Source organism: Schistocerca serialis, chromosome 7 (assembly GCF_023864345.2).
Source record: "Schistocerca serialis cubense isolate TAMUIC-IGC-003099 chromosome 7, iqSchSeri2.2, whole genome shotgun sequence".
In the NCBI taxonomy this organism is placed as follows: Eukaryota; Metazoa; Arthropoda; class Insecta; order Orthoptera; family Acrididae; genus Schistocerca; species Schistocerca serialis.
The window spans coordinates 546,066,017-546,087,658 of record NC_064644.1 but is presented as its reverse complement, the minus strand read 5'-3'; the positions used below and the strand labels follow the sequence as shown (position 1 = coordinate 546,087,658).

The 21,642-nt window shown below is 42.9% G+C and overlaps 1 non-coding gene across 1 annotated transcript; it reads right to left on the bottom strand.

The window, feature by feature from the left end:
• Window positions 1–15,358: 15,358 nt before the first annotated feature.
• On the bottom strand, window positions 15,359–15,433 carry Trnat-ugu (transfer RNA threonine (anticodon UGU)). The gene has a single exon. It is a non-coding gene; the product is annotated as a tRNA-Thr (tRNA).
• Window positions 15,434–21,642: the final 6,209 nt, after the last annotated feature.

Genomic DNA, 21,642 nt, shown 5'->3' with positions numbered 1-21,642 from the left:
TATGTAATAATATTCAGAAGTGTTGGACTGCAACATCTGCTAAAACACGGTATCGTCCTGTTCTGAAGGAGATGTTACAGAATGGGTGTCACATACTCATACCCGCACCCACCCACCCACACACACACACACACATACACACACACACACACACACACACACACACACACACACACACACACACACACACACACCCCTCTCCCTCCGTCCTCTAGGGGAGGGTGATTCCGTGTATGCGTTACAAAAACTCGGAACGATTAGATAACAGGATGTTGAGTAAGTAATAATTATTTTTTTTAACGGACACTTCTAAACATTCAGATGAAATTAAGGATAGTACGTGAAAAACAGGAGGGGAGGGTATAGGATGTACACTGATATCCTGTTAGACCACTGAAACTGCAGACAGTGACGAAAGGCTACTCTTACATGCTTCTACGTCGGACGTGGTTGCCACTGAGATTTGTTAATTTTTTGTATAATTGTTCAAAAGTTGGCCTAGCCTTTTGCGACTCTGGTAACACACCGTGTCTACGATCGCCATATTAAAGTTGCAGAGACATGATTGTGAATAAATCTCATCGAATCCCAGCAGTGTTTAACGGCTATCCTACTAATTACAACAAGACCAAAGAACTGTACAATTGAAAGTTTCTCTAGTCTCCAATGTACTAATAAAATATTCCCCCACTAATTTTGACAATGTCCGAATAAAAATAGATTTATAACCTTTCCTAAGTGTTAGTTTTCTCTCCACAAGAGAAGACTGACAGAAACAGCGATGCTGCTCTGGCCAATGTCGACTGTACAGCAACGGTGATAACAGTCATACAATGAAAGACGTAACAGAGACTTCGGTTGCTTGGAAACGATTATGTCTCTCAGTCCTGTGAACACAAACAATCGCCAAACCTATAAGTAATTCGTGCAAAACAAATGCGTTGGTTACTTAAATATCTATTATTTATTATATCACTGTTCAGCAACTCTGGGGATAATTACATATTAGATAGTGAATATACATTAAATTAGGCTGTTCGGCTTAAGTTTTGAGGCGTAAGATGTCAGCCGAACTGAAGAAAACAGTTTTTCACCAATGTACATTGCCAGTAACAACTTACGGCTGTGACACGCGGACATTAAATTAATTCATTGTTAGAAAACTAACAGAAACCCGAAGAGAGATTGGAAGATCTTTATTCAACTACACAAATAAAGACAGAAAGAAAGCAGTTGACATCAGACAGAAAATAAAGGCTAGTGGCATTATGGAAACAGTTGCAGATGGGCTGATCATGTCGCTCGATGAAAAGATGGCAGGTCCTCAAAACAAGTTTTAGATCGGAACCTAATTCACGAAAAAACACAAAGGGTAGACGATCGTAAAGATGGGACAGTGACTTGAGAAAGACAGCTGGACTGAACTGGTAACGAGAAGCTCAAGATCGGGAGAAATGTAAGAACCTGCAGGGACGCTATGTTGTGCGCCGTCTGAGACAGGCCAAATCGATGTTGTTGATGATGATGATGATGATATACTAATGAGCCAAAACATTGTGTTCTTGATAGCGTATTGGTCCAACCCTTTAACGCAATCCAACAGCGATTCTGCTTAGCATGGAATCGACAAGTCCTTGGTAGGTTTCCTCACATTTGTGGACCAGACGTCTACACACTTGTGACGCAATTCCCCTAATTTACGCGTCGATGGTCTGAGGACGTGACGCTGGTGTTCGACTGTGTGTGTTCCGTCAAGTTCAGATCAGGCGAATTTAGCAGGTGAAAGATCAATATGAGTTCATTATCATCTTCCCCACAGCACTGTCGTACGGTTCAGGCCTTGTGATATCGATAGCTATCCTGATGGTAGACGCCATCGCCGTCGGGGAGGATATGAGGCGTGAAGGGATAGGGGTGGTCCTCAGTAATGTTATCGTTGTCCACTGCCGTCATAGTAGCTTCGAGTACTACCACACGTCCCATGGAAGCCCAGGTGCGCCATAGCATAGCACTGCCCCCACTGCCGCACGACAGTGGAGAGGTGCATGTTTCGAGCAACAGACGGCGACCACGTAAACGGCTGTCGACCTGGCGTAACAAGAAACGTGATTCATCCCACGAGACGACATTTTTCAGCTGACCAGTGGTCTAATCTCGATGGTAGCGTGGTCATTGCAGTTGTAATTGACGTTGCTTTTGGGTCACATTGGAACACGTACAGGTCGCCCGATACGAACCCCCGCGTTCGAGAACGTGCGCTGATCGTTCTTGCTCTGAAACACATGTGCCTGCACCAGACCTGTACCGCGTCGTCAGATGTGCCACAGATCGCCGCCGCTCCTTCTCTGCAGAGCCTCCGATCTTGTTCCCTGGCGCCGGGCCATAAAAGTCTGCCGCCATTTGTCAAAGTCGCCTGTGTCAGTGGATTTTCCCATTTGCGGCGTGTATCGTCCCTAGAATGATCCCCATTCACCTCTGCTACTCTTGTATGCTTCCATTAGCGCGTCACGCCACCGGCTGGCATTCATTGTCGCGATTAGGGGCCAGCTGGAAATATTATTTTATTTTATTTATTTATTTATTTATTGTTCCGTGGGACCAAATTAAGGAGAAGTCTCCATGGTTATGGAACAAGTCAATACATAAAATTATAACACGATTGGAGAAACAGATAAAATGAAATATATGAAACATATTCAGGCGACAAGTCGTAAGTTTAAATAAAGAAAATCAACAATGTAACACTGGAATTTGCTTAATTTTTCAGCTCTTCCAGGAGCTCCTCGACAGAATAGGAGTGAGCCATGAGGAAACTCGTCAGTTTAGACTCAAAAGTGTTTGGGCTACTGCGAAGGATTTTGAGTTCTGAAAATGGATGCAGCAGAATACTGTACAAAAGAAAGTGCATTCCACATGCAGATTTGATTTCTGCCTAGTATGAACTGAGTGAAAGCTGCTAACTCTTGGGAATAAGCTAATATTGCGAACAACAAACGACATTAAAGAAAATATATACTGTGAGGGCAATGTCAGAATTCCCAGACTATTGAATAGGGGTCGACAAGAGGTTCTCGAACTTACACCACATATAGCTCGAACAGCCCGTTTTTGAGCCAAAAATACCCTTTTTGAATCAGAAGAGTTACCCCAAAAAATAATACCATACGACATAAGCGTATGAAAATATGCGAAGTAGGCAACTTTTCGCGTTGAACTGACACTTGTTTCAGATACTGTTCTAATGGTAAATAAAGCAGCATTCAGTTTCTGAACAAGATCCTGAATATGGGCTTTCCACAACGGCTTACTATCTATCCGAACGCCAAGGAACTTGAACTGTTCCGTCTCGCTTATAATACGCCCATTCTGTCTGATCAAAATATCGGTTCTAGTTGAATTGTGAGTTAGAAACTCTAAAACCTGAGTCTTACTGTGATTTAGCATCAAATTATTTTCCACAAGCCACGAACTTATTTCATGAACTTCATTATTTGATACTGTTTCAATATTACACACAAGATCCTTCACTACCAAGCTGGTGTCATCAGCAAACAGAAATATTTTTGAATCACCTGTAATACTAGAAGTCATATCATTTATATAAATAAGAAACAGCAGTGGCCCCAGCACCGACCCTTAGGGAACGCCCCACTTACCAGTGCCCCATTGGGACCGAACATCACTACCTCTCTCAATATTGCGGAAAATTACCTTCTGCTTTCTGTTCTAAAGTAAGAGGCGGACCCATTGTAAGCTACTCCCCTTACTCCATAATGGTCCAACTTCAGCAGTAATATTTTGTGGTCAACTCAGTCTAAAGCCTTCGTTAAATCAAAGAAAAAACCTAGCGTTCGCAACCTTTTATTTAATCCGTCCAAAACCTCACAGAGAAAAGAGAATATAGCATTTTCAGTTGTTAAACCATTTCTAAAACCAAACTGTACATTTGACAGCAAATTATGTGAATTTAAATGCTCCAGTAACCTTGTAGATACAACCTTCTCGATAACTTTAGCAAACACCGATGGCATAGAAATAGGTCCAAAATTGTCAACATTATCCCTGTCTCCCTTTTTATAAAGTGGCTTCACTACCGAGTACTTTAATCGGTCATGAAACCGACCACTCATAAAGGAAAAGTTACAGATATGGCTATGTACTGGGCTAATATACATAGAACAATACTTCAGTATTCTGCTAAATACCCCGTCATATCCATGAGAGTTCTTGGTTTTTAGTGATTTAATTATTAACTCAATCTCCCTCTTGTCAGTATCATGTAGGAGCATTTCCGGTAACAGTCTCGGAACACTTTTTTCTACAAGTACTATATGATTCCCTGTTGGGACTAGGTTTCTATTTAGTTCACCTGCTATATTCAGAAAGTGATTATAAAATATTGTACATATATGCGACTTATCAGTAACACGGACATTCCCACTGCGCACTGATTCTATATCCTCGACCTGTCTCTGTAGACCAGCCACTTCCTTTACGACTGACCATATGGTTTTAATTTTATCCAGAGGCTTAGCTATTCTATCTGCACACCACATACTTTTTGCCTTCCTAATAACATTTTAAGCACCTTACAATACTGTTTGTAATGGGCTGCTGCATTTAGATTTTGACTGTTTCCAACGTTTTGATATAATTTCCACTTTGTTGTACAAGATATTCTTATCTCTTTAGTCAGCCACCCAGGCTCCCTGTTTGTGCTAGTACCCTGTTTTGAACGTTCTAACGGAAAGCAACTTTCAAAGAGCACGAGAAAAGTCTTGAGGAAAGCATTATATTTATCGTCTACTGTATCAGCACTATAAACATCTTGCCACTCTTGTTCCCTGATAAGGTTTACAAAGGTCTCTACAGCAACTGGATCAGCTTTCCTAAGAGTTGATAACTATATTTAACATGTGTTGCAGCACAAAAATCTTTAAGAGTTAAAATTTGTGCATCATGATCTGAAAGGCCATTCACCTTTTTGCTAACAGAATGTTAATGAGGAATGAACAAAAATGTTGTCTATGGTTGTTCCACTGTTCCCTTGCACTCTCGTTGGAAAGAATACGGATTGCATAAGATTATATGAATTAACGATGTCTACCAGCATCTTTTTCCTTGCACAATCACTTATACAATTAATATTGAAGTCACCACATATAACTAACTTTTTGTATTTCCTACAAAGTGAACCAAGAACCTCCTCCAGCTTTAGCAAAAATGTTGTGAAATCTGCGTCTGGGGATCTATAAATAACAACAGTTAGAAGTTTAGCTCCACTAAATTTAACCACATCTGCACAACTTTCAAACACCTTTCCAGTGCAGTACTTTGAAACATCAATTGACTGAAATGGGATGCCGTTTTTCACATACGTGGCTACTCCCCCCACACCGCAAAGAACTCCCAGAAAAGCTGCCAGCCAACCTGTATCCTGGTAAAGGAAGCCTCTGAATTATCTCCTTATGTAAGAAGTGTTCAGATATACCAATAATTTCAGAGTCAATATCTATAAGCAGTTCACTAACTTTATCTCTAATACCTTGTATATTTTGATGAAATATACTAATTACCTCATTACTCGGATACCTAAGCTTTGTCGAAAGTGGCTCCTTTGTTAGAGAGACTTCCATTAAGCAGGAATACCTATCAGCTGACTTCAATCTAAGAAACGTGCCGTTGCAGCTATCATAAGTTTTGAGCGAACTCTACGATTCCAGAAGCAGTTCACTAACTTTATCTCTAATACCTTGTATATTTTGATGAAATATACTAATTACCTCATTACTCGGATACCTAAGCTTTGCCGAAAGTGGCTCCTTTGTTAGAGAGACTTCCATTAAGCAGGAATACCTATCAGCTGACTTCAATCTAAGAAAGGTGCCGTTGCAGCTATCATAAGTTTTGAGCGAACTCTACGATTCCAGAAGCGAACTGATATGGCACAAAGAGCTCGTGAGAAGGATGAGGCGAACATGTTTACATAAATTTATGTTGTAAATATTTTATCAAAAAAGAAGCTACTGCATAAATGGTTCAGAGATGCATTGGTTCCTAGTGTTACGATTAGCAGAAGCGGTGTTAAACTTCGTGTTGATAAAGTGCAGAGCGCAGCTGCTGATACTCTTCTCATCGCCCCGCCTGGTTAGAGGCGCCATGGCACGGATTGCGCGGCCCCTCCTACCGGAGGTTCGAGTCCTCCCGTGGGAATGGGTGAGTGTGTTGTTCTTAGCATAATTTAGTTTAAGTTGTGTGTAAGTCTAGGGACCGATGATCTCAGCAATTTGGTCCCTCAGGAATTCACATACACGCACTTTTCATCAGGCTGCGAACCACTCTTTAGAAGGGATAACAGGTGGTCTGAACACTGTACATACCAGCTGATGCCGTCCTGTCGTAATCCCTCTCCTAAAAACTCTCAACAGAATAGCACAAACACTGCCGTGTGTTCCTTTATTTTTATGTTCATTTTGTTAAAAATAAAAATCTGTTTTGTTGCAATTTCCAACGGTATCTGATGACAACTTACGTTAAAAATGTTACTACATAACCTACAGAAATCAAAATGATTACATGTCGTTTCAAGACTAGAAATCTACTCTGTAGGAATCAGCATGGGTTTCGAAAAAGACGGTCGTGTGAAACCCAGCTCGCGCTATTCGTCCACGAGACTCAGAGGGCCGTAGATAGACACAGGTTCCCAGGTAGATGCCGTGTTTCTTGACTTCCGCAAGGCGTTCGATACAGTTCCCCACAGTCGTTTAATGAACAAAGTAAGAGCATATGGACTATCAGACCAATTGTGCGATTGGATTGAAGAGTTGCTAGATAACAGAACGCAGCATGTCATTCTCAATGGACAGAAGTCTTCCGAAGTTAGAGTGATTTCAGGTTTCCCGCAGGGGAGTGTCGTAGGACCGTTGCCATTCACAATATACATAAATGACCTTGTAGATAACATCGGAAGTTCACTGAAGGTTTTTGCAGATGATGCTGTGGTATATTGAGAGGTTGTAACAATGGAAAATTGCACTGAAATGCAGGAGTCTCTGCAGCGAGTTGACGTTTGGTGCAGGGAATGGCAATTGAATCTCAATGTAGACAAATGTAATGTACTGCGAATACATACAAAGAAAGATCCTTATAATTTAGCTACAATATAGCAGGTCAGCAACTGGAAGCAGTTAATTCCAGTCCGCAGCTCGTGGTCGTGCGGTAGCGTTCTCGCTTCCCGCGCCCGGGTTCCCGGGTTCGATTCCCGGCGGGGTCAGGGATTTTCTCTGCCTCGTGATGACTGGGTGTTGTGTGATGTCCTTAGGTTAGTTAGGTTTAAGTAGTTCTAAGTTCTGGGGGACTGATGACCATAGATGTTAGGTCCCATAGTGCTCAGAGCCATTTGAACCATTTGAGTTAATTCCATAAATTATCTGGGAGTACGCATTAGGAGTGATTTAATATGGAATGATCATATAAAGTTGATCGTCGGTAAAGCAGATGCCAGGCTGAGATTCATTGGAAGAATCCTAAGGAACTGCAGTCCGAAAACAAAGGAGGTAGGTTACAGTACACTTGTTCGCCCAATGCTTGCATACTGCTGAATAGTGTGGGGTCCACACCAGATAGGGTTGATAGAAGAGATAGAGAAGATACAACGGAGAGCAGCGCGCTTCGTTACAGGATTATTTAGTAATCGCGAAAGCGTTACGGAGATGATAGATAAACTCCAGTGGAAGACTCTGCAGGAGAGACGCTCAGTAGCTCGGTACAGGCTTTTGTTGAAGTTTCGAGAACATACCTTCACCGAGGAGTCAAGCAGTACATTGCTCCGTCCTACGTATATCTCGCGAGGAGACAATGAGAATAAAATCAGAGAGATTAGAGCCCACACAGAGGCATACCGACAATCCTTCTTTCCACGAACAATACGAGACTGGAATAGAAGGAAGAACCGATAGAGGTACTCAAGGTACCCTCCGCCATACACCGTAGGTGGCTTGCGGAGTATGGATGTAGATGTAGATGTAGAAGAATAAAAGAAAATGTTATGTTCGATTACAGTTTACAGTTGTCCCTACAGCGAAAGCTTGCCCTGCACATTTAAATGTGAGTGTTTTCCTAAGGGACCAAACATGGTGGTCATCGGTCCCTAGACTTACACACTACTTAAACTAACTTACGATAATAACAACACACACACACCTATGCCGGACGGAGGACTCGAAGCTCCGGCGGGAGGGGCCTCGCAGTAAGCGACAAGGCGCCTCTAACCGCACGGCCACTCCGCGCGGCGCATACGTCACCACTCCTTCAATGGATAAACGCAAATCGTCCTCAGTAATAGACCAAAATTGCTTTGCGTAATGAATCTGGAAGCAAAAAGCAGAAAAGAGAAGCAGTATCATTACAAAGCCTAAATCGTTTTGGGAACCTTTGCTCTAAATGAGAACTGTTCCGCAATATTAGTAAATCCTTTCCAAGAACTACCTGAATTCATTACCTTTGTGTATAAATTGGCCTTTGCTTTCTGTCAAACGGAATAAACTGAGCATTAATGAGACGCTGAGAAGTGCTCCCTACTTATTCAAGATTCTGCTTTTACGAAGGAACTGTGAGTGTCTATTCAAACATCATGATGCGATATTTATCAAAAGCCCTTTTCGTTACTTGTTGAGTCAACACTAATTACTCCACTTTTCTTCGTGCACCACTGTGAAATTCAATACAACTACTGACTGAGCTGTTAAAGAAGAGAAAAACAGCATTTATTAGTAATAGTACTGCTGTCTGTTGTGGCGTAGCAAGACAGCCACGCCACGGAAGTAGCCGAGAGGCACGCGCTAAGCTCACGCAGATGGGCGTGAGGTCTGAAACAGGATACGTAATGAATGCTATAAAGAAAAGTACGTAGCTTCTGGAATACTTAATTTTAAGCCATACTTGTGGTACATCGCTCTTGACGATACAAGTGAGACTCTGTAGATACATGCAATGTTACTAATGGCGCCTTGCTAGGTCGTAGCCATTAACTTAGGTGAAGGCTTTTCTAACTATCTGCTCTGCAAATGAGCGAGGCTTCGACAGTGTGCATCGCTAGCTACGTCGTCCGTACAACTGGGGCGAGTGCTAGTCCGTATCTCGAGACCTGCCTTGTGGTGGCGCTCGGTCTGCGATCACACAGTGGCGACACGCGGGTCCGACATGTACTAATGGACCGCGGCCGATTTAAAACTACCACCTAGCAAGTGTGGTGTCTGGCGATGACATCACACTGTTCAAAATGGGAAGAGATTTTTATCCACAACCTTCCACTTCATGAGGCTAGAGAGAAAGCACGATGCCCCAAAGTTCAAGTTGCAGACTGCTTAATTGCGTAACCTCTTAACTGGTTGATCATGGAATAGCTTAACTTATAATTGTACACCGCAAGGTGAACGTTGACGGCGTCCAAACTCATAATCCAATAAGAAAACGTAGGGAAGAAGAGCAAATCACTGCAATTGAAACATATAGGGCCGAAACAGTGGTAATGGACACCGTTTACTGAAATGCGTCGATCACCAAAGCTGTGTTATAACAGAGTCAAAGTTAACTCCTTATTAAACGTAATCTTAAATGGTGGTCCAAATTAAAAGGGGAGTGCAACTAACTCATGCACAATCTTCGTCAGGTGGATAAATCTATAATTCTTGTGAAACGTTTACAGACAAAACATTAAACGAAAAAAAAGGGGGGGCCAGCAAGTGAACACTTGGCAGAATGAAATTTTCACTCTGCAGCGGAGTGTGTGCCGATACGAAACTTCCTAGCACACTAAAAATGTGGCCCTTCCCGGTCAAGTTCTCTACAGTTAAGTTTGGGAAGCAGGAGGTCTGCCGGAAATACAGCTGTGAGGATGGCTCGTGAGTCTTGCGTGTGTAGCTCAGTCGCTAGAGCACTTGCCCGCGAAAGGCAAAGGTCACAAGTTCGAGTCTAGGTCCAGCAGACAGCCTTAATTTGCCAGGAACTTTCGAACGAACGTATGTTAAACGGGAAGAATTAATAAGAATTTTTTTGAAACTTACCTATAAAACTATGCTAAGACAGGGGGGGCTACGACAGTTCAAGGTGGTCATCCGATGATGAGTTGTTGTACCCTGATACTGAGAGTCCATCTTGTACGGAATCCATTAGAGTGAGCTGTCCCATAGTAGAAGAGGTCACTGGGAGGTAATAATTAATGCTGTTGATAAAGTATCGATATATCAATTTTTTCCAAATTTTTTTCGCAATCTTCGGTACATATTTGACGATGTTCTTTTGAAATGGTAGTAGAAGATAATTTTGCTTTCACTGTGTGAAGGAGTCTTTCTACTTTTTGAGCTTTCAGCACGTCCAGTCCTTCTCTTCTTCTGTGTGAGGAAGCGCAAAAGAAGAATTCCAATTGCACGGTGTGGCAGGGGGGGGGGGGGAAATGGTGGTGTGAGTGGAATAACAAGATTTCCAATGTGAAGAAATAGCACACCACTTGCGCTAAAAACAACTTTTAACACAACTAGTGTGTTATTTTTTCATATCGACATTCTTCAGAAGCAGTCGCTGACAAAAATAAACAAAAATTTTAGAGATGAGATTAGTCTTTGCGGTGGGCGGAGACGTGTGAAGCGAAATGCTGACGTAATCGGCGCTACCATCAGAAACGTTTACCTCCACCACGAGGTTCTGATGCTAGAATTGTTAGTTCTCTGGCGTTGGCAGACATGAAAAAAAAAGAAAAACAGCCATGAAGTGCTCCGGACAAATCCGTTATGTGACGAAAACGAGCGACGGACGCATAGGACACCTTCTCTTGTGCTACTTGCACGCAATTACCATTCAAAGTGGTTATCGCCAAGCGTGAACGTGCATCGTTTTCCTTCCAATTCTTGCTCTAACAGGGATAGGCAGGCTGCTAGTTTGTTGATATACAGAATATCCCATAATAAATCTATACTTAAATATATAGCTCTAAAACCAGCAGTATATTTTTATGAGCCGGTACGTCGATATTCTTTCCGTCAATATACCGACATGTCGAGCGTGACATCGATATGTGGATATGTTAGCGGCAATAGTATCGACATACCGGCCCATAAAACTATAGGAGTCACATTGTAAATATACTGTCAGTTTTGGAGCTGCTTATATCGACAATTTTTCTCGATATATCGCGGGCCGATGTGGATACAGCATTAAATATCGATATACCGAATTCTCGATTTCAAAAAAAATATCAACAGCATTAGTACTAACATGAACTGAACACAGGCCAGGTAAACGTCCCATGAAGGAAAACTAGGCAAGCGCAAGACGCAATAACGAAATGTCATTACTCTCTAAATTTTACCATGTCAGCTGCGGTTCAAAAGGTTCAAATGGCTCTGAGCACCATGGGACTTAACATCTGAGGTCATCAGTCCCCTAGAACTTAGAACTACTTAAACCTAACTAACCTAAGGACATCACGCACATCCGTGCCCGAGGCAGGATTCGAACCTGCGACAGTAGCAGTCGCGCGGTTCTGGACTGAAGCCCCTAAAGCCGCTCGGCCACAACTGCCGGCCTCCGCTGTGGTTGCCCTAACTACAAAGCAGTTTGCATTATGGGGCACTTATTATTACTACACCGTCAGCTTTCTTCACCTGTTAGCTCGTTAATGTTCACAAAAGGCAGTCAGACTAGTCCCTCTCTGTATGAGCTCGCTGCCCCTATTAGTCCCACACACTGTGGCAGTATACACTTTTCGGCAGCACAGGTGTTTTGTATGCAATAGATTTTGCAAACGAAATGCAGTTTCTCAGTATTGCTGTCAATAATTCGCCGCTCCTTATTTACTTGATCTACAGTTATTTATATATTGCTACAACTGCTTCGTGTTCGCTGATTCAAATGTCTATGTGAATGTCATTGAAGAGGGAAAGAGTATTTGTTTCCACCAGGTCTTGTACATTTTCACCTTGGATAGGAAACCGAGAAATCTGTTCTAGGAGATTTTCAGACAAATATTTTACAACAGCTGTGCCGGAAGTTGAAGGGTTCGGAACAAGATTTTCCTCTTAACTGAGTTGGTGGTTTCCTCATCGTCATATTCTGAGAAAGTGTCACCTGGGGTACGTATTACATTTTCTTTGATACTGTGCAATAGTACTGCATTGCTGAAATATTTGCCCAATAAATATTACATTGCGTGCTATAAAAATAGTTATCTGATCTTTGTGGAACTTACAGGTAATGTATTTAATACATTAGATGACTGTATATCAAGCTTATACAGCATGCTAGATTAAACACAAACCTTGTAGCTCTTGAAAAAACAGCATAGTATTCAGCAGTGGACATAACCCTATATTTTCGCAGAAAAATTTGAGTAGCACCGTGCTGTAGTAGTTGTGATACTAAACTACTGCATGGAGGGTTGTGAGTTCATAATTCACCTGGACTGTACAATTTTAATTTCTATATTCGATTCGAGTTCATTCTAGAAGCATCCACAAATGTAAAGAATCATGGTACTGGAATGTTCTGTAGCTGTATATATACTGTTATTGTTCTGGCCGGAGGCAATTCGCTCCGCGCTCTTCGTTATGTGAAGATAGTGTTCGTCATTCATCTAATGACACCTTCTTCTACGTGACATTACTGCCGAAATTTTGTCCAATGTATTTATAGCTTCTCAGAGTCAAGGTTTAATTGGTATACAACAATAATAACCACATGCAGGTTGTTGACAGTTTGTTTTACTTACCAAATAAATTGATACAAAATCTTCATGAAATGTAATAAAATTTAAAACTGTTGTTCTTTACCATTTCACCTACATTTTTGTGACCTTTTTATAGAAAAGATTTTCAGGAAGAAGATGAAACTACCGTTAGACCAACCACCGCGACACCTATTAAGACTAACAAAGCTCGTTGGAGGAACAGAAATCCAAATAGTACCCAAAAAATGGAGAGGGAAGTAAGAAGGAACGAAGTACAAAAAAGGAGCTGGGAGCAGGGACGTAACTGCAAATGCACAAAGCAGTGCTAGGTATTAAGAGAAGATGAAGCTTCCAAAATTTTTAATTATTTCTAGAATATGTCTGATTTCAACACACAAAATGCCTACTTGTTTTCTTGCATTAACACAAACGCAGTTACAAGGAAGTATGTAAGAAAGTGTAAACATGTCGATGAATCTAGAAGAATATTTACTGATTCGTATTAATGTTTCAGGAAAAGTGTAGGTATTTGTCACGATCCGTTTTTGTCTTTGCATGGGCTGCACAGTAAAAGAGGTCGTCTTCGAAATATTCAGAAAGTGATACAAACAGATTTTGTGCAAACTGATGGTAGAGGAAAGCACTGAAACACTCCAAACAAGTTCTCTGACCAACGTGTGGAGAATGGTAGGCCCCATATTCGCCTTATTCCGAAGTACCAGTCGCATTATTCAAGAAGCCAAGACGCAACTAGAGTTTATCTGAACTATTACTTGACCATATAGTCTCTTTTCAGACTATTATGTATCACAGTTCAATGAAAGTGGTCTTGAAACTGTCAGTTCCGACAAACACAGACGTATATTTTGTACAGAGTTCAACAAAGATCCCCCAATCGGATACGTACAATACGTGTGATAAGTCAACTATAGCAAAAGGAATTGCAAGCACTACATTAAACGATCTTGAACTTCGAAAGCTTGAAGCCGAACACAGAGCGCATTTACTCAGAGCGGAGAGAATGAAGAATCTACACTCATGCTTATAAATTAAAGATAGTGCTGATACAAGGTGAAACAACGCTCTGGTGGGCAGTTTGCGAGTTTAAATCACTTCGGGGTATGACCACGCGGCGCATTTGACCTGCGGTCGTCGCACGGTGGTGGTGGCAGCAATCCACATACGCAGATGGTGCATGTCAGAGCACGGTGCAGCGAGTAAGTGTGCAGAATTTGTCAGACGTGGTAATGGTGACTGTGTGTTGAAAGTGGCTCAAAGAACACATATTGATGACGTTGTGAGGGGTAGAGTTCTAGGGCGACTGGAGGCTGTTCAAACACAGCAGGTCGTAGCACGGGCCCTCCGTGTGCCACAAAGTGTGATCTCAAGATTATGGCAACGATTCCAGCAGACAGGAAATATGTTCAGGCGCTACAGTACTGGACGTCCACAGTGTACAACACCCCAAGAAGACCGATATGTCACCACCAGTCCCCGCAGACAGGCACGGAGTACTGCAGGTAGCCTTGTTCGGGACCTTACCGCAGCCACTGGAACAGTTGTCTCCAGACACACAGTCTACAGACGAGTGAACAGACATGGTTTATTCGCTCAGAGACCTGCAAAGTGCATTCCAGTGACCCCTGGTCACAGGAGGGCCCGTAAAGCCTCGTGTCAAAAACACAGTACTTGGTCATTGGAACAGTTGTCCCAGGCTATGTTCACGGTCGAGTCTAGGCATGGCCTGAACAGTGATTCTCGCCGGGTTTGCGTCTGACGTGAACCAGGAACCAGATACAAACCTCTTAACCTCTTTGAAAGGGACCTGTATTGGCGTCGTGGTTTGATGGTGTGAGGTGGGATTACGATGGGTCCACGTACACCCCTGCACGTCTTTCACAGAGGAACTGTAACAGGTCATGTGTATCGGGACGTCATTTTGCGCCAGTATGTCCGCCTTTTCAGAGGTGCAGCGGGTCCCACCTTCCTCCTGATGGATGATAACGCAGGGCCCCACCGAGCTGCCATCGTGGAAGCGTACCTTGAAACAGAAGATATCAAGCGAATGGAGTAGCCTGCCTGTTCTCCAGACCTAAACCCCATCTAGCACGTCTGGGATGCTCTCGGTCGGCGTATCGCTGCACGTCTTCAAACCCCTACGACACTTCAGGAGCTCCGACAGGCACCGGTGCAAGAATGGGAGGCTATACCCCAGTAGCTGCTCGACCACCTCATGCCAACCCGTTGTGCGGCCTGTGTACGTGTGCATGGCGACCATATCCCATATTGATGTCGCGGTACATGCATTGGAAACAGTGGCGTTTTGTAGCACATGTGCTTCGGGACTGTTTTCTCAACTTATAACCAATACCGTGGACTTACAGATCTGTGTCTGTGTTCCCTATGTGCCTATGCTATTAGAGCCAGTTTTGTGCAGTGCCACGTTGTGGGGCACCACATTCTTCAATTATCCTTAATTTATGAGCATGAGTGTACATATGAAGGTAGTATCTGTTCCCGAAAGAACAGATATCATTGATGACCGTGCAGCTTCCCTAGAATGAAATTACAATTAAATCGACACCCTAGCTGCAAACAGGCATTGATATACATCATTGGGGACATGTCGAAAATGTGTGCCCCGACCGGGACTCGAATCCGGGACCTCCTGCTTACATGGCAGACGCTCTATCCGTCTGAGCCACCGAGGGCACAGAGGATAGTGCGCCTGCAGGGACTTATCCCTTGCACGCTCCCCGTGAGACCCACATTCCCAACATGTCCACAACACTACATTCGTAGTGCGCCTATTTATTTTATTTATTTATTGATTTATTTATTGCCAAATTATAGCCCTGTTACCTGATGTTTAAAACAGGTCGTACATCTTACAATTTTCGTTTTTCATTTTTTTACAGTTTTCTTTTCTTTTGTTTTATCTACAACATTTACAAAGAATGATACTTTTCAAAATAACGATAATTTAAGGTTGAAATAAAAATAAATTTTCTTGTTTTCTAGGAAGAATATAAAAAGATGATAAGATAGAGGAGATATTTGTTAGTACCATTGAAACGTCCCCTTAGAAAAATTATACATGACTGTGCTTGATGATAAGATAGAGGAGAGATTTGTTAGTACCATTGAAACGTCCCCTTAGAAAAATTATACATGACTGTCCTTAAACTGACACACAATATTTTTAGCGCAACGCAATCTGACTTTCAATAATCCCTACTAAAGAATGGCCCTGACTAACATTAACCTATACCTTTCACAAATCACTTACCTCCCAAAAATCTTCGTTACTCGAACTACTGCAATACAGCGAGTGCCACTACTGCAAGCTAAATAAAAGATTCAAACTACTGAAGGCACTAACTACTGATAGGCATAGTTAGCAAATGAAAGATTTTGATAGAGAACAAACAATGTATTTACCTTAATAGTTTGCAAAAGTCATAATATATATAGCAGTTCATGATATCCATTCTTACAAATGTACTGTTTCTGATGGACACACGTCCAGATCATCCGCTCTCAAAAACCCGCCATCTCACTTCCCCACATCCACCACTGCTGGCGGCTCACCTCCAACTGCGCAATGCTACGCGCTGTTAACAGCCAACTGCCCAACGCTACAATAGCCAACAACAATGCAAACCAGCCACAGACTGCACACAGCACAGCCAGTGATTTTCATACAGAGCGCTACGTGGTGTTACCAATATAAAAACCTAAACAGCCTACTTACACCATCACCGAATGTGACTGACGGTGAATATCTCGAAATGGTTTCTTCGAGCCGTTGACCGCCAGTCGCACACACACATAAACACACGCGCACACACGCTTATCCTATTTATTACTAATCCTGTGTATTAACTGCTTTAGGTGTCCATCCATGTAAAGCATTTGGTGATTTCTTGGCTAGATCGCCAGCACTTTATGCTTATTTACTGTCACATCTCAGCTTCCACCTCCTGTTCCTCCTCATTGTCACTATTTTCACTGTCACTTTGGGTATCGCTGTCCACCCTCTGGAGATTGTTGTTAAGTTGCACATAAGCATGTCTGTTACGTCTTGTCCGCATGCACTCTTCATGCGTTGTTTTCGAAATACTGTTTGTCAGTCCGTTTAATTGTGCCCATTGTTCTTTGTCTCTTATTGCTGTGTGTATATCTATGTCTGTATCTGTTTAGTCTAAGAGTAGTGTATGTCTACTGTTCCCGTATTGCCCGCATAAAAAGACAGTGTGTTCTGGGGAACATTCTTCCCCGCATGCCCACGTAGGTGTGGCCAAGCGGTTAAAGGCGCTACAGCCTGGAACCGCGTGGCCGCTACGGTCGTAGGTTCGAATCCTGCCTCGGGCATGGATGTGTGTGATGTCCTTAGGTTAGTTAGGTTTAAGTAGTTCTAAGTTCTAGGGGACTGATGACCTTAGAAGTTAAGTCCCATAGTGCTCAGAGCCAGCCAGCCAGCCGCCAAATTTTAAGGTGACGTATCGTCTCTATCGGCACACCGGTTACTGTGTGTACCTTATCTAGTCTCCCCACCTTTAACGAGTACCTTGCAGCTCTGTATTTGATCATGATATGGGGCGTATTCCGAGCACCACACACATTGTATCCTCTGAGTTGGTACCGAAGGCTCCAGATAGCCTAAGTAGGACACTTCTCTGCCCTCGTCTGACCGATGCTTTGTTGGTGACCACGTTCAGTCTATGTGCCCACGTGCTAGCTGCGAAGCTGAGTACTGATTCGAAGTGCGCACAGTGGTATGTCCGTATGACTGGTAGAGGTAGTCTGTACTGTTTTGAGTTTAGCCTCACCAGTTTGTGTAGTATTTTTTCTGCTTCGTCTGTTGTTAGCCTTATGTGTTCGTGGAAATTCAATTTTTCATCTATGTGTACCCCAATATAGCGCGTAACGTGTGCTCGTTTGATGTTTGTGTCCCCAGTTTTAACCGAAGGATTCCTTTGGAGTGATCCTTTCAGTAAAGTGTACGTTGTTTTGTTTTCGGCTATCCTGAGTTTGTTGTTGTGACACCACTGAGTAATTTTTTGTAGTGTTGCACTGGCTTTCTCTTCTAACTGGGCTTTGTTGTTTGCAGTGACTACAACTAATAGGTCATCTGCGTGGGCGACAATTCCGTCTGACCTGTCATCCCCATCCAGAAGTTGTAGGAAGGGTTCGATTATTATGTCCCAGAAGATGGGGCCGCAGATCGACCCTTGAGGACAGCCTTTGGTATTTCTTTTAATTACTTTCCGGCTGCCCATCTGCCATTCGACTATTCGGTCTTTACAGTAGTCTAGAAAACTGTTGTACAGTGTGTTTTGGTTGGCAGGAGAGCCAACACCGTGTTACTAAAGGAAGCCGAAAGGCACGCGTTTTAGCTCACGCAGGCTGGCGTGAGGTCTGGAACAGGACAAGGAAATTAGAATTTAGAAAAAACGGACGTAGCTGGTGGAATACTTAACTTTAATCCATTAATGGTGAACGTCGCTCTTGACGTTACATGATTCACAGTATCAATAGTAAATGGTAATGGCGCCTTGCTAGGTCGTAGCCAGACACCTAGCAAGTGTGGTGTCTGGCGGTGACACCACACAGTGACTGCGGTACCTCAACATGTCTTAGCCTCTGAAATACTGCGGGCCACCAGAGATTATCAAATGCTCCGGCAATGTCAATCATTATTGCCATGGCGTATTTCTGTTTCGTGGTGTTCACTACGTTGAAGGCTATGCTAACTATCGTCTCGGCAAATGAGAGCGTATTTTGTCAGTGAAACATCGCTAGCAAAGTCGGTTGTACAACTGGGGCGAGTGCTAGGAACTCTCTCTAGACCTGCCGTGTGGCGGCGCTCGGTCTGCAATCACCGATAGTGGCGACACGCGGGTCCGACGTATACTAACGGACCGCGGCCGATTTAAAGGCTACCACCTAGCAAGTGTGGTGTCTGGCGGTGACACCACACAGTGACTGCGGTGCCTCAACATGTCTTAGCCTCTGAAATACTGCGGGCCACCAGAGATTATCAAATGCTCCGGCAATGTCAATCATTATTGCCATGGCGTATTTCTGTTTCGTGGTGTTCACTACGTTGATGGTTGATGGCATCATCTATTGATCTGCCAGTTCTGAAGCCGAAGTGGTGTTGGCTCATACCCCTGAGAACGTTGTGTGTTTGCAGGCGCTTACACAGTAGCTTCTCCTGAATCTTTGCTAGGCTGTTTATTAGGCATATTGGCCTGTAAGTCTTTGGATCTGAGGAACCCTTGTCCGCTGATTTCTTAATAATGACTACTTTGGAGGCTTTCCATATTGTAGGTACCCTGCCCAGCCGTAAGGCATCGTTCAGTAACGTTGTTAGGAACGGGGTGATCTGCGGTGCAAATTTTTTCAGTGTTTTCGAGTGGATACCATCTGGTCCAGGTGCTTTCTTGTTTTTGTGCTCTGAGATTGCTAGCGCAACCTCTTCTTGCGTAAAAGGACAGGTGACAGTTGCAGTGTTGTATGATGTGTGTAGGTTTTCTCTCAGTGTTGCATAATATTGTGTGCCTGAATCGATAACGTCGTCAGGGAGCAGTTTATACAGCAGAAACTCCGCTGTATTCCTCCATCCCCTCGTCATCGTGCCGTCATCCTGCCTTAGCGTTCCCAGAACTAGTGGGGTTTTTATCTTCTCTGTCAGTATTTTGTATGGTTCCCCCCATATATTTTGCTCTGTTTGTGATGTTACAAATAGCTCCCCATGTGCATGCCTATATACTTCAAGTCTTATTCGTCTATCCCTATCTGCTATCGCCCTTTGATATAATTTTCGTTTGCGTCTTGCATCGTTTTTGAGTCTCGTAAGTTCGTTGGTCCATGGTACTGGTGAGCATTTTGTGTTTTTTGCTGTCGGTATTGAAGTGTTTTGTGCATGTTGTATTACCTGTGTTAACTTGTGTGCTCTATAATCGATACTTCCATTGATGTTTTCTGGATCATGTTGTTGGATAATTTCCGTTAGTTTGTTCCAGTCTGCTTTGTGCAACAACAAGTGTCTTTTGTGTGATTTGTTCATTGTGTTCTGAGTGTGAGTTAGTGTGTATGTTATGACATTGTGATCACTACTGGTTATGTCGTCGTGTACAGTCCAGTTTGTTACGTATGCCATTGCTGCATTATTTGCTAGCGTAAAGTCGATATTACTGCTCGAACCATCGAACCCTGCATACGTTGGTGTAGGTCCTTCCGTATTCATTACATGTAATTGTGTTTCTTGTATTAGGTCGGTTATTATGCGTCCTCTGTCATCTGTTCTGTCTGAGTCCCAGAGGGTCGATCTGGAACTAATGTCAGCACTTGTTACTAATTTTTTGTCACTGGCATACATTTCTAGGTCTCTGTTGTAGTCTGCGTACGGCTGTATTTGATGGCTGTATTGGGCGTAAATGGCTGCAATAACCCATGTTACGTTACCATTAGTTATCTCTATAGTAACCAAGTGTTGACTGCATAACTGTGTTACCTTAATTATGTTATAAGTTCTATTTAAAATTACTATTGCAGCCTTACAGCCACTGCTGCCTGTTATTGTGGTAGCATCGTTTTGGTAGACATATCAGTTGCCCACTTCTATTATAAGGTTCTTGTAAGCACATGATGTCTGCCTGCGGGTCTTGTGCTATTTTAGGGATTTCCGCGCTGACTGTCGTACTGTTTTTTGTATTATGTTGTAAGATATTCATTTTTTGTGTATGTGTTCTGGGTGTTTTACGTGTACAAAACATTTACTGTCAGTCTGTGGGTAATCGAAATATGTTTGTGCGTGTGCTCTTACATGATCTATAAATATTTTGTCCAAGTTGAATGATTCTGACCTGCGCATTCAGAGGCCGAGCAGCGTCTCTGCTGATGTAGGAATACTTTCTGTCCTTAGGATGATTCTGTCTGTTTGTTCAGTTACTGGAAAACAGAAAGAATCTCCCTTTGGATAGCACAGTCTAAGTAGCATCCGCTGCGCTGTCTGCAGTATCTCTTTTTTCTCTAGCCTACTTAAAAGTAAGTTAACTTCTAAATTATCATAATTAGGTGCAGCTGGCTTGCTGTTGGAGCTGGTTTCTGAGGTGGCACTAGACGGATTGTGGCTTGATGTTGGCCGCTGATTGGGGGACATTTTAAGACCTCTTTGGGATGTCACACGGCTACATTTCGTTTTGTCACACGCCTCTTCAATGCTGTTTGCCTTCACATGTTTTTCACTGATGTTGGTGGTGCTTGCTGGCGTGGTGTCGGCGATGGTGGTGATTTGTATGGGACTGACTGTACGTGTTATGTTGTCTTTGTTTGTGTTTGGTATGGAGGTTGTTGCTAGACGCACGTTGACATCGTTGCAAATGTCACATGTCTCTCCCTCAGATTTGTCCTCATCTAATTGGTCTACTTTTATAAGGCTGGGTCCGGTAGCTTTGAGTTTTGCATTGCTCTGTAGCCCGAGTGTTTCGATGTGTTTTGATTCAGGGACTGCGTGCCTGTCTGTTCCTTGTTCCTTTTTCCCGGGGTGAAGAGTGCCTCCCGAGACAAATTTGACTGGTTTGATGTACTATTCACATTTACGTGTGTGGTAGGGTTTTCCATGTGATGATGATTCTGGTTTGGGAGAAATTATGAAGGAGTATGTCGGTTTTGTTTGTACATTTTCTTGTGTACAATATATGTAAGCTCATCTTCCAATTCATCTATGCTCTGCGTTAATGTTATTTGGAAGTTTATCCAATGGTGTAATTGTCTTTTAATTTGCTTTGCCACCTCGTAGTGGATGGAGCCACCGATTATCATGTCATCTATATATTCTACCGTATTAATGCAGCTATGCTGTAACGTCGTTGAGTGTGTTAGGGGCGGGATGGGTTCATTATTGTCGTAAT